At 44.9% G+C, this 13,074-nt stretch overlaps 1 pseudogene; it reads left to right on the top strand.

Moving 5' to 3' along the window:
- Nucleotides 1-3,208: 3,208 nt before the first annotated feature.
- Nucleotides 3,209-6,005, top strand: LOC103659056 (annotated as a pseudogene).
- Nucleotides 6,006-13,074: the final 7,069 nt, after the last annotated feature.

Here is a 13,074-nt window from a genome sequence, read left to right as displayed (position 1 = left end):
AAGCCGTCCTTTATTTCTCCTCCCGATAAGGAATCCTTCTCCTCACTGTGTCCCAATGACACCTCTTACAAGTTGTCAAAATAACACATACCTAGTGTCAGTTTCTGGTTCCATGCGCTCACTGGGCGGCAGGACTATGTCTCATGCAGTTTGGTGCGCCCTATAATAGGTAAGACGTGCTCCTGGGTGTGTAGAAAGGCTACATAGCGGGTATTGTGTTCAAACGGACAAAGAGGTGGATGGATAGAAAGAAGGTTAAGTGGACGGGTGTGTGGATTCCCCTTAAATTGTGACCTATGGTAGATCCCAAGAGCTAGAAAGATAAGAAAGGAAAGGTTAAATAATGGCTAGAGAATTTCTCCGCAGGAAGGGTCTGAGCATGGGAGGACTGTCAGAAGGAGAGGTTGGAGAGTCTGCCTTGAAGCACACTCTTCTAATTTATATTTCCTGCTTCTTTGGGGCTGATCTGGGGGCAGTATTTGAGTCTATGAATAGGCCACCCCTTCGTGCAGCCACCGAAAAAGTTACTTGTAAATAAGTTTGATCAGTTCTCAAAAGCTTACTGTTGGCGGCAACCCCTGATGTGTCCAAAGAAGCCTCCTGGGACCGAGAAGAAAATTACCTGATCGTGGCTTGAAACTCTCCCACTAAGGCAACAGCAAGAGAGCACGATTTCACAAAACTTGTTGTGGCGACCTCTGCAGATGGGGTCTCTGCCCTCTGGAGCAGTGTTTCTCAACCCTGCCTGGCCTCCATTCCTTGGAGACCTTGCTTTGATTGATGTGAGGAAGACCCCTCCACATTTTGTAAAAGTTTCCCAGGCGTTTCTAAGGGGCAGTCGGGATTAGGAACCAGTCATTTCTCTAGAAGCTTACACTGGATCCAGAAACAATGAGAAGGTCCACTGTGTACAGGGCACTCTGGCAACAGAAGAAAAACATTGTCTGCTTATGAAAAGAGCCACACTGTATGGACATTAATTTGGCTGACGTTTATTGAGTGAGCATGACGTGCCAGGCCTCGTGCCAGGGGCGGGGATACAGTGATGGACAGTGCACGCACGGGCTCACGGAGTTTATAGAAGTCTAGTTAGAGTATCAGACATTAGATAATAAACACATACGCAATTACAAATTGTGATAAGTGCTGTGGAGGAAAGGACAAGGTGCTGTGATAGGGAATAATCCAATTTAGGTGGAGTGGGATAGGAAAGGAAAGCTGGGAGCAAATCCCATTGAGGTTGAGACTTAAGAATACAATTCAGGGAGCACCTGGGTGGCTCAGTTGGTTACGCATTGAACTTTGGCTCGGGTCCTGATCTCAGGGTGCTGGGATCGAGCCCCCTGTCAGGCTCTGCACTCAGCGGGGAGTCTGCTTGTCCCTCTCCCTCTGCCCCTCCTACTGGTACTCTCTCTCATATAAATAAGTAAAATCTTCTTTGAAGAATACGACTCAGTGGTACTTATTTGAGGAGGTGGATGTTCACATTAGGTTGAACCACGTGACGTTGCTGGGACGTCACCATTTATGACCTACAAGATGGTGGTTCCATACGGTTCCACCTGACCCTGAGTCTGAGCAGGCCGGGAAGAGAAGGCGCGGGTGTCCTACTTCTCTCGAGCAGGGCCGGATGGCTGCACGGATCGGAGGCACCTGCAGCGAATGGAAGAAAACTCGCGACTCTACGTTACAAAAGCAGCGCTGAGATCTGAGCAGTATATTTAATGTTTACAGTATCTTTTTTCTTTTAAATATTCATGCTTGTTCTCAAATCACTGAATCGATGTTCAGAGAAAAACCTGAACTTGCATTGTTTCCTCTCCTTTTAAAACAGAGGTGGAGAGGGGCTGTTGTTTAAAGTTCGATTCTCGGGGACTGTGCATTTGTGAATGAAGCCCCGAGTCCCGTCACCGCGTGACCGCGCAGCGCTGGATATGACGTGTGCGCATGCTCTGTCTGGTTACTCTGTATAACAAACCACCCCAAATGTAGTGCTTTAAAACAACTGTTTATTATGCTCACGGATTCCAGAAATCACTCATTAGAAAGGGCACAGTGGAGGAGGGTCTTCTCTGTTCTATATGTCTGGGGCCACGGCTGGGGAGATCTGGCGGATAGGAATCCCTGCAATTGGAGGTTCCGCTTCCCAGGTGGACGTCGGGTGCCGAGCTGGGGTAAACGGAAGGGCGGCTCAGCTGGAACTGGGGGCTGGACCACCCTTCCCGGCTTGTGCTTCTCACAGCCCGGTGGCAAGGTCCTGAGAGGAGGGGTCCCAAGAGGGGCATTCCAAGAAAACTAGGCTGAAGCTACCTGGCCTGACCCTGTTTCAGAAATCACCTTGCATCTGTCGCAAAGGGGAGTCTGCTTGTCCCTCTACCGAGAGAACCAATCATGAGCTCACCAAGATCCAATGGGGGGAGAGGGGGACCCAAATCCTACTTCTCAGTGGGAAGAGTGTCAAGGTCACATTGCGGAAGAGCATGGGCGGTGAGAGACATCACTGCGTCCATCTCTGAAAATGTCATCTGCCATGAAGTGATCAGACAGTAACACCTAGAGACACTTCATGAGGGAGCTAAGTACTAGCTTTGCACAGCATTGCTCCATCTGGGCAAAGTGAAGGTGAGGGCGAGTGCACCCCCGTTACGAAGAAGAAGGTACTTCACCAAAAGGAGTTTTCCAACAACCCTTCTCTTGCCACGGTGTGCAGAAAAATGTTGGGTCTCCCTGAGAGGATGGCGACACGCACGCTCCGTTTGGAGAGACAGAGGCCTTCTGCTGGCAAAGCCAGAATTTTGCAGAGCACAGCAGGGGGAAACCGAGTCTTCCAAGGAAATAAAAGGCTCAGTTTGAAAAGACTATTCCTAGAGCAAACTGTAAAAGCAATATCTGAGTTTTAGTCTCTGGGAGCAAGAAGAAGATGTCGAGATTTAAGACATCTTAGAAACAAAAGCAAAAATTAACTAATGGAACTACATCAAACTGAAAAGTTTTGCACAGCAAAGGAAACCATCAACAAAAGGACAAGGCAACCCGCTGAGTGGGAGAAGATATTTGCAAATGATAGATCCAGGAAGGGGTTAATATCCAAAATACATAAAGAAGTCATACAACTCGACACCAAAAGAGAAAAAAAATTAAAAATGGGCAGAGCACATGAATAGACATTTTTCAAAAGACATACAGACTCTCTCCCCCAGCATCCAAGATGCCGAAAGGAAAGAAGGCGAAGGGGAAGAAGGTGGCCTGGCTCCTGCTGCCATGAAGAAGCAGGAGGCCAAGAAGGTCGTCAATCCCCTGTTTGAGAAAAGGCCCAAGAATTTTGGCATCAGACAGGACCTCCAGCCCAGAGGGGACCTCACCCGCTTTGTCAAATAGCCCCACGACATCCAGCTGCAGCGGCAAAGGGCTCTTCTCCATAAACGTCTCAAAGTGCCTCCTGTGATCAACCAGTTCGCCCAGGCCCTGGACGGCCAGACAGCTACTCAGCTGCTTACACCGGCCCACAAGTACAGACCGGAGACAAAGCAAGAGAAGTAGATTGTTGGCCTGGGCTGAGAAGAAAGCTGCAGACAAAGGGGATGTCCCCACGAAGAGGCTGACTGTCCTTTGAGCTGGGGTTAACACTGTCACCATGTGGGTGGGAAACAAGAAGGCTCAGCTGGTAGCGACTGCCCATGATGTGGGTCCCACCAAGCTGGCTGCCTTCCTGTCTGCCCCGTGTCATGAGATGGGGGTTCCCCACTGCATTATCAAGGGGAAGGCCAGGCAACAAGTGTTGGCAAGGATTTGGAGGGAAAAAAACCCTTGTGCACTGTTGGTGGGACTATAAATTGTGCAAAACAGTATGGCGGTTCCTCAAAAAGTTAAAAGTAGAGATAGCATACGATTCAGTAGTTCTACTGTGGGGTATTTACCCAAAGAAAATGAAAACACTAATTCAAAAAGATACATGCACCCCTATGTTTATTTCCATTAGCCAAGATATGGAAGCACCCCAAGCGTCCATGGATAGATGACTGGATAAGGAAGATTGGTATATAGACACACACTGGAATATTACTCAGCCATAAAAAAGCATGAGCTCTTGCCACTTGTGACAACATGGATGGGCCTAGAGGGTATTATGCTAAGTGAAGTAAGTTAGACTGAGAGAGGAAAATACCAAATGTATTCCAACTCAGTGCCACCTAATTATTTTCCAGCTGCCCATACAGGTCAAGATTACCACAAAAGTACACATGTTTGAGCCAGAGAAAATCAGGGAAACAAAGACCTGAATGGAGCAGGGCACTAAATAGTTAAGAAAATCCAGCACCTCAGATTTCTTTGGGGCCCGGTTTCATCTGGATGATACTCACATGGCCTGGGAGGCCTACCCATGACTGCCTGCCTGTCTTACCTCTTTCCCCACTTCATGCTTAGACTCAGATATGGCATATTTGCCCAGAAGGAACACATCTGCCTTGATTTTTTTTTAAAAAGAAACATTTTTTCTCCTTTTAATAAGAAGCTTGTAATTTTTACTTGACCCCTGACTACCACTGAGGTCCATCCAGGCAACAGTTCTCCTGGACCCAGGAGTGTGAATGAGACCTAATTTGCCAGCACTTTCTGCGTGCCAGGCCCCCGCCACACGGTAAAGGGCACCGTGTCACCTAATACAGTATCCTCTGAGGTGTCCTCTATTCTTGCCCCATTTTACAGAGGAGACAGGTTTGAAGAGAAAAGGCAAATCACCTCAAGTCACCTGGGTAGTGTGACTCCGTCACTCATAAACCTCAGGTCGTTTCATTAGTATAAAGAACAACAGGAACTCAGTAATCAAAAATCCAAGATTCTATTTCTTGACCCCCAAAGTCCTGCTTTTGAATTCAGTGACAAACTCCACAGGGGGGCAGAGATCAGGGACACAATCCGCAGGCCGCAGGCGGTACCCTGGCGCAGGCAGGGAGAGGGCACCACTGTCCCACGATGGCACCTTTTCCTCGCTCCCCCACTGCCAGAGACACTGCGCTCGCAGGTGACCTGCCCCAGGGCGAAGCGGCTTCTTCCGGGCAGACTGTGGCTGTGTGTTTGGGTAACGGGCTAACTAGCCTGCTCCTGGGGTGGGGGGTGGGTCTGCCCTGGCAGCAGTCACCTGGCGTCCACACCGGCTTGGGATGCGCCCCTCCTCCCGGTCCCTGGGTCCCCAGCGCACGGGACAGAGCGTCCCCAGCCCGGGCCAACGGCTGCACTCAGGCCGCACTGCACCTTGCTGGGCAGGGAGACCGGCTGCTTGCACGGGTCTCTAATGAGGCCCCTACCTGCTTTCACAAGAGCCAGTGCTGGCTGGGTGTTCCTAGAGTCTTTACAAATCTTTGCTTTGAAATCCCTGGAGAGAAAGAAAGGTGCCCTAAACGTCCTTCTTCCTCACCTGTTAAGGGGTTCCCATCCAACATCTCCACTCCCCCCCTTTCCTAAACCAAAGGAAAGGCCTGCCTTGCAATCCCTTTAACAGTTTGTTTTTATTTTTCAATATTTGGTGGTCGATTTAGTTTAAGGTCCTCGGGGAATTTACACGGATTAAATCAGAGCAGCTGGAAAGTGGAGAATGTTTCCTCGGAGTTTCTTTTCTCTCTTTAATTGGTAGCAGCACAATCTAACAAGGTGAGTCTAATTCCGTTCTGCTGAGAGAGGAAGAAAGTTTCATCTTTATTATCCTTCCAAGAATATCTAGCAAATTGGCAGAGTTGGGTTTTTTTTTCTCCTTAATATAATGAAAAGGAGAAAAACCTCAATTTCTGTCCATTTCTGAGGAATCACCAAGTGTGGGGTCAAATGAGGACACCAACGTGTCTCCTTCATCAAGCCTTCGCCCGCTCCGGAGCCTGGATGCTGCTACCCGGTCTACCCAGCCCAGCAGGGGTTGGCTGCTCCGTTGGCAGCCAGCCCAGCACCAGTTTGCTCCTGCTCCATCGGCGGCAGGTAGCACCTCCTCCTCCACCCCCACCCCCCAACTCTGAGACACCTTCTGCTGGGGCCAGTCTGTCTCTGCCTCACATCAGCTGTTTCCTTGACCTCTGAACCAGTCAATTATCTGTTTTTGTGGCCTCCCTCAAGCCTCACCTCCTCCATGGAGCTTTCCCTAACACGAACTCATAAGACTGCTTCTTTTCTGTGAATTCCACACAGTCCTGCACCCTTGGGTCTAATTCTCCAGGTGTGACCACAGCAGCACGGACAGCAAGCGCCAAGCTGTCACAGACACGGAGTGCGTGCACGCTGTTAAAACTATTTTTATATATCCCACATACTCTTGCGCTGGTCTGCAGGGTAAGAGCAACTAGATACAGCCTTAATGGAAGGCAATGGGGTAATATGAATAAAAAAACTTAATATTTTGTCAGCTCTTTAACCCACCAATTATACCTCTAGGAATATATCTTCAGGAAAAAAATCATGTATGAAGGAATGCTTATTAGAGGTATTTATTACTTCTAAAAATTGGAAACCATCCAAATGTCCAACAATAGGAAAATAAATTATAGAGCAGTTATACAACAGACTGCTCTATAGCCGTTACAAATACTATACAATAATATTTAATGACAGGGAAAGCTATTCAGGGTAGATTGTTCAGTTTTTTAAAAATGGGCTTCAAAGTAATGGCAAAGTTATTTTTAATCATCTAGCTGTAGTTCAAAAGTGCTGGAAAAGGAAATAGACAAGTCATAAAATTCGAAGGCAGAGCTTCCTTGATGCTCTCTTCTCTAAATGTTAGATGAAAAATTTTAAAAATACAGATAAGTAAAGGAAAGTAAAAATTAACCAGATTGTTTTCATCCACATGCAACCACAGTTAACATTTTGATGGATGCAAAACTAAGAGGCAGCCCACGGAATGGGAGAATATATTTGCAAATGACACTACAGATAAAGGACTGGTATCCAAGATCTACAAAGAACTTCTCAAACTCGATACACGAGAAATAAATAAACAAATCAAAAAATGGGCAGAAGATATGAACAGACACTTTTCCAATGAAGACATACAAATGGCTAACAGACACATGAAAAAATATTCAAAATCATTAGCCATCAGGGAAATTCAAATCAAAACCACATTGAGATACCACCTTATGCCAGTTAGAATGGCAAAAATTGACAAGGCAAGAAACAATTGTTGGAGAGGATGTGGAGAAAGGGGATCCCTCCTACATTGTTGGTGGGAATGCAAGTTGATACAGCCACTCTGGAAAACAGTGTGGAGGTCCCTTAAAAAGTTAAAAATTGAGCTACCCTATGATCCAGCCATTGCACTACTGGGTATTTACCCCAAAGATACAGACGTAGTGAAGAGAAGGGCCATATGCACCCCAATGTTCATAGCAGCAATGTCCACAATAGCTAAATCGTGGAAGGAGCCGAGATGCCCTTCAACAGATGACTGGATTAAGAAGTTGCGGTCCATATATACAATGGAATATTACTCAGCTATCAGAAAGAACGAATTCTCAACATTTGCTGCAACATGGACGGCACTGGAGGAAATAATGCTAAGTGAAATAAGTCAAGCAGAGAAAGACAACTATCATATGATTTCTCTCATCTATGGAACATAAAAACTAGGAAGATCGGTAGGGGAAGAAAGGGATAAAGAAAGGGGGGGTAATCAGAAGGGGGAATGAAACATGAGAGACTATGGACTATGAGAAACAAACTGAGGGCCTCAGAGGGGAGGGGGGTGGGGGAATGGGATAAACCGGTGATGGGTATTAAGGAGGGCATGTATTGCATGGTGCACTGGGTGTTATACGCAACTAATGAATCATCGAGCTTTACATCGGAAACCGGGGATATACTGTATGGTGACTAACATAATATAATAAAAAGTCATTAATTAAAAAAAACATTTTGATGGATGCTCCCTTTTCTGTGTGTGTGTGCGTGTGCACACGTGGGGGTGATACACACATGTATCACAGGTGCACTCTTACTATTCCTATAGTTGTTACCCTACAGACTGCAATACACATCTTTATCAAAGCTAACGTTGCTTTGAATTTTTGCTCTCTTTTGATAATACTAAAACCTTAGTACATTAATCTACCCCTCCTCCCCCCTCCTGAACTTAAGCGACATTGTTGCCATGCATTTTAATTCTATACGTATTATAAATTCCACAAAGCATTATCATAATCGATATTTATGTTCCCTATATATTTACACTTCCCTTGCTCTTATCTCTTATTTCCACTCTTCTTTGTTCCTTTCTTCATCTCTTATTTCCATCTGTGATCATTTTCCTTCTCTGTAAAGAACGCTCTTTAGTATTTCCTTTAGTACGTGTCCGCAGGTGATGTATCCATCAATTTTTGGCTGACAAGTTTTTATTTCACCTTCATTTTATCTCAGGATATTTTCACTGAGAACAGGATTCTAAGTTGGCAGTGGTTATATATATATATATATATATGTACACACACACACACACACACACATATGTATATACATTGATCAATTTTTTGAAAATGTTTTGAATAGTTTTACTCTAATGTGCCTAGGTCTGGGTTTTGTTTTGTTTTGATTAGTCCTGCTTGGAGTTTGTAGTGATTCTTGAATCTGTGGCTTCATATCTTTCATCAGTTTTTTCAAATTCCCAGCTACTATCCCTTTAATCCTGCTTCTGCCCAGTTTCTTTCCTCGACTTTCAGGATTCTAATTATGCATTTTGTTAGACCTTCTCACAGAATATCTGTCTCTTATTCTTCTGGTTTGTTTTTTATTTCATCATTCAAAATATCATACCAAATTTTTTTTTTGTGACCTATCAGTTCACTAATTTTTTTATTTAAATTCAAGTTAGTTAACATAGAGTGTATTATTCAATTCAGGGGTAGAATTTAGTGATTCATCAGTTGCATATAACACCAGTGCTCATTACATCAAGTGCCCTCCTTAATGTCCATCACCCAATTACCCCATCCCCCACCCACCTCTGCACTAGCAATCCTGTTTGTTCCCTATAGTTAAGAGTCTCTTAACTGGGTGGCTTAGTCCATTAAGCATCTGTCTTCAGCTCAGTTCATGATCCTGGGGTCCTGGGATTGAGCTCCAAGTTGGGCTCCCTACTCAGCAGGAAGTCTGTTTCTGCTTCTCCCTCTCCCTGCCCCCCCTTATGCTCTCTCTCAAATAATAAATAAATAAAATCTTTTAAAAAAAGAGTCTCTTATGGTTTGCCTCCCTGTTTTTATCTTACTGTATTTTTCCTTCCCTTACCCTATGTTCATCTGTTCTGTTTCTTAAATTCCACACTTGAGTGAAATCATACGGTGTCTTTCTCTTTCTTTCTTTCTTTCTTTCTTTCTTTCTTTCTTTCTTTCTTTCTTTCTTTCTTTTTAAGATTTTATTTATTTATTTGACAGAGACAGCCAGCGAGAGAGGGAACACAAGCAGGGGGGTGGGAGAGGAAGAAGCAGGCTCTCAGCAGAGGAGCCTGATGTGGGGCTCGATCCCAGAATGCCAGAATCATGCCCTGAGCTGAAGGCAGACGCTGAACGTCTGAGCCACCCAGGTGCCCCTCTCTGACTTATTTTCACTTAACATAATACTCTCTAGTTCCATCCACATCGTTGCAAATGGCAAGATTTCATTCTTTTTGATGGCTGAGTAATATTCCATTGTGTATATATACACCACATCTTGTTTATCCATTCATCTGTCAATGGAAATCTGGGGCTTTTTCCATATTTTGGCTATTGTGGACATTGCTGCTATAAACATTGGGGTGTATGTGCCCCTTTGAATCACTATATTTGAATCCTTTGGATAAATACCTATAAGTGCAATTGAGTTCACAATTTTTTTTAAAAAAGATTTTATCTATATTTGAGAGAGAGAGAGAGAGAGAGGGAGAGAGATTGAGCAGTAGGGAGGAGCAGAGGGAGAAAGTGAATAGACTCCCCACTGAGCAGGGAGCCCAACATGGGACTCCATCCCAGGATGCTGAGATCATGACCTAAGGTGAAGGCACACACTTAAATGACTGAGCCACCCAGGTGCCCCGAATTCACTAATTTTCTATTCAACACAAGCAGGGGGAGTGGGAGAGGAAGAAGCAGGCTCCTAGCAGAGGAGCCTGATGTGGGGCTCGATCCCAGAACGCTGGGATCGCACCGAGCCGAAGGCAAACGCTTAAGGACTGCGCCACCCAGGCGCCCCTCCTCTATATTTTTATCCCGTTATCGGATAATTGCTCACTGTCTGCTTCTTATCATTATTACCGAATTGGTTGTTCTTTGTTTCCTTGAATCTCAAAACAACTACCAACAAAAATTGCAGAAAATTTCTTCTGCCTGGGATGGATTTAGTGGTAGATAAATGTTCAAGGATTCTTTCTTTTGTGATTTTCTACTTTACTTGTCAGAACCTGATCTGTGATATTGCCTGGCAAACCAAGGCCCCAGGTGAGACGGAGTCCTGATGGAAGAGACCACACTGTCTCTTCCTCCCTGACGTCTAATTCTGGGCAAGGGCTGAGAGCCTGCAGGGAGCCACATCCTCTTGTTCCAATTCTAATGCACTGGGGCTGAAGGAAAACACAGTCTGCAATTCCACACAGTAAATCCCCGGGAAATAAAGCTGAAGCGTCCACAGGATAATATTGTAATTTGCCTTTGCCTCTCATTTGTATTGGTGAGAGTTGCAGCTACCAGCCCCTCTTCTGTCAGTGACTTACACGGTGCTGTTGCTAGTGCTGCACTTCCCAGCTACCAGAAAGAGGATCTAAGGTTTCTTTTTCAAAGGTCAAGTCTATCACAGTTACTATTTTCCCGTTTGAGCTGATTTTAAGAACAGCCTTTGGAAGGGGTGAGGATGAGGTGGCGTTCTGGAGCACTGCTTCCGTCTGCAGGGCCCCTGACGAACAGAAGTGAATGCTGGCAGGAGGTGACCACAGCGGGGTCATGCACCTCAGGGTCCTGCTCCTCAGGGCACGGAGCTTCTTGGGCTCTGGCTTCTTAGAGAAGTTGCAGAAGCAATGGCTTTCTGTGCCCCATAAAGCCTGCATGAGCTAGCGACATTTGGGTCCCCGAGGGGCTGATAAGTGCCACAGAACTTTAGAGGAGTGGGGGTTTGTAAGTCTGGCAGAGAGGGCTCCATTCTAGTCCTATCACCCTCCTCCCTCATCCTTCTAGGAGAGGAAGACCTGCCAGACGCCAAGTGTTCATGAATGCACCATCCCCCCACCTTGGCTCACGCAGGATTTTAACAACATTACTACCCTCTCTTCCTCAGGGAAGTTCTTCATAGCTCTTTCTCCAGCCTAACTCATCTTCTAAACCCAGGGGATCGAAAGTAAAGGATCTGGGAGAATGAACTTTAGAAACTGAATTCAGTTTATATCACCTTTAATGAATTCTTGGGGCTGAGGTTATAGGATATATCTAGGGCATTTTCTGAAATGCCAGCAGTCTTTATTAATATAGTAACCTCAAGATGTCGGTCATATGTTTTAGGAAAAAATAATCTATGTTTATGATACCATTTTAGACAAATAAACAACACATTTACATATAACTAGATGATATATATATTTTTAAAAATCTAAAAGGACATACAACATGTTGTTAATAAAATTATTAAGGGAGGACTTAAGTTTTTTACTTATACACTTTGTTTTTTGGATTTTTTTACATTTTTTTCAAGTAATCCCTATGCCCAACGTGGGGGTTGAACTCACAACCCCAAGATCAAGAGTCACACACTCTACTGACTGAGCCAGCCAGGCATCCCTATATACCTTATTTTCTTTTTTCTTACAAGTAAGAATCAGTTTCCAATAAAGATTTAAAATTTTTTTAAGTAGAGGCTTTAGAAGAGTTTAATGAAAAATAAAATTATAAGAAGATACACCAGAATGTTCAGAATCTTAAGTTAGATTTAAAATTCTGTTCTGTAACTGATTCATTTTTCATTCATTGTGCACGTATTTTTGAACATCACTACCCTTAGTATTCTATCACTGGGTGATTTTTAGAGTTAAAATGGATTGGGTTGGGGGAGAGAAAGGAGAACAGGAAAGAACCATGAAAAGAAGGCCAAAAAACTAGAAGACAAGGTCCTGTGCTTAAACTTACATAACTTATTCATCCCATCCATCCATCATCCATCCATCCATTAATCCTCTCATTGACTATATACCCACTAGATACTTACTACTTGCAGGACCCTATGCTAAGTACTTCAGGGCATAAAGAGATTTTTTGTTTAAAAGATTTTATTTATTTGAGAGACAGCAGAGCAAGAGAAAGCACAAGCTGGAGGGAGACGCGGAGGGAAAAGGAGAAGCAGGCTCCCCATTGAGCAGGGAGCCTGACTCGGGGCTCAATCCCAGGACCCTGGGATCATGACCTGAGCTGAAGGCAGACTCTTAACTGACTGAACCACCCAGGTGCCCCAAGGGGGTAAAGAGATTTTTAAAAATCACTCCTACCTAAGAAGTTTATAACCTAGTAGATGCCACTGTCATGGCCCTAAAATGTTTGTACTAGTCATGGACATAGTAATGTACCTCCCAGATGCCCCTTCAACAAAAGGTCTGTTGTCCCAGCTGTTGGGAGCGTTGGGCAGACAACTTTCAGTTTTGCCTTAGTACAGACCACACTGTCTCTTCCTCCCTGGGATTGCCTCTGCTCCAGAGAGCCACCTCACCCAAGGTCTGGCCCTTTCCCAGGTGGCCAGTATCCAGTAACCAATTGATGCAGGAGTATAAAGGTCTGGAAATCTCAGCCCAACATGGGAACACTCTGAGGGCATATTCTGGGTCCAGAGCTCCCTTTTGGAATGGACTGAGTCTTGCTGGGCCTGAATCACAGCTTGGCTTCTCCCTCTGTCCACTAGGCTCCCCTCCCCATCTTCCACAGGCGTCAATACCAAAGGCATCCCTTAATGAATATTCTACACATTAAACTCATCTCGGAGTCTGCTTCCTTGAGAATCCAACCTGCAACACATTAGCCGTAGAAAACCTAATGTTTACAAAAATGTTAGAATAAGTTACGTTCATCTACTCCTTGGCATTAGTCTAGCCAG

The sequence above is a fragment of the Ursus maritimus genome, unplaced genomic scaffold (genome assembly GCF_017311325.1).
Source record: "Ursus maritimus isolate PB19 unplaced genomic scaffold, ASM1731132v1 scaffold_3, whole genome shotgun sequence".
NCBI lineage: Eukaryota > Metazoa > Chordata > Mammalia > Carnivora > Ursidae > Ursus > Ursus maritimus.
Note: the sequence above shows the minus strand (reverse complement) of the source record. Positions and strands in the feature narration are given on the sequence as shown.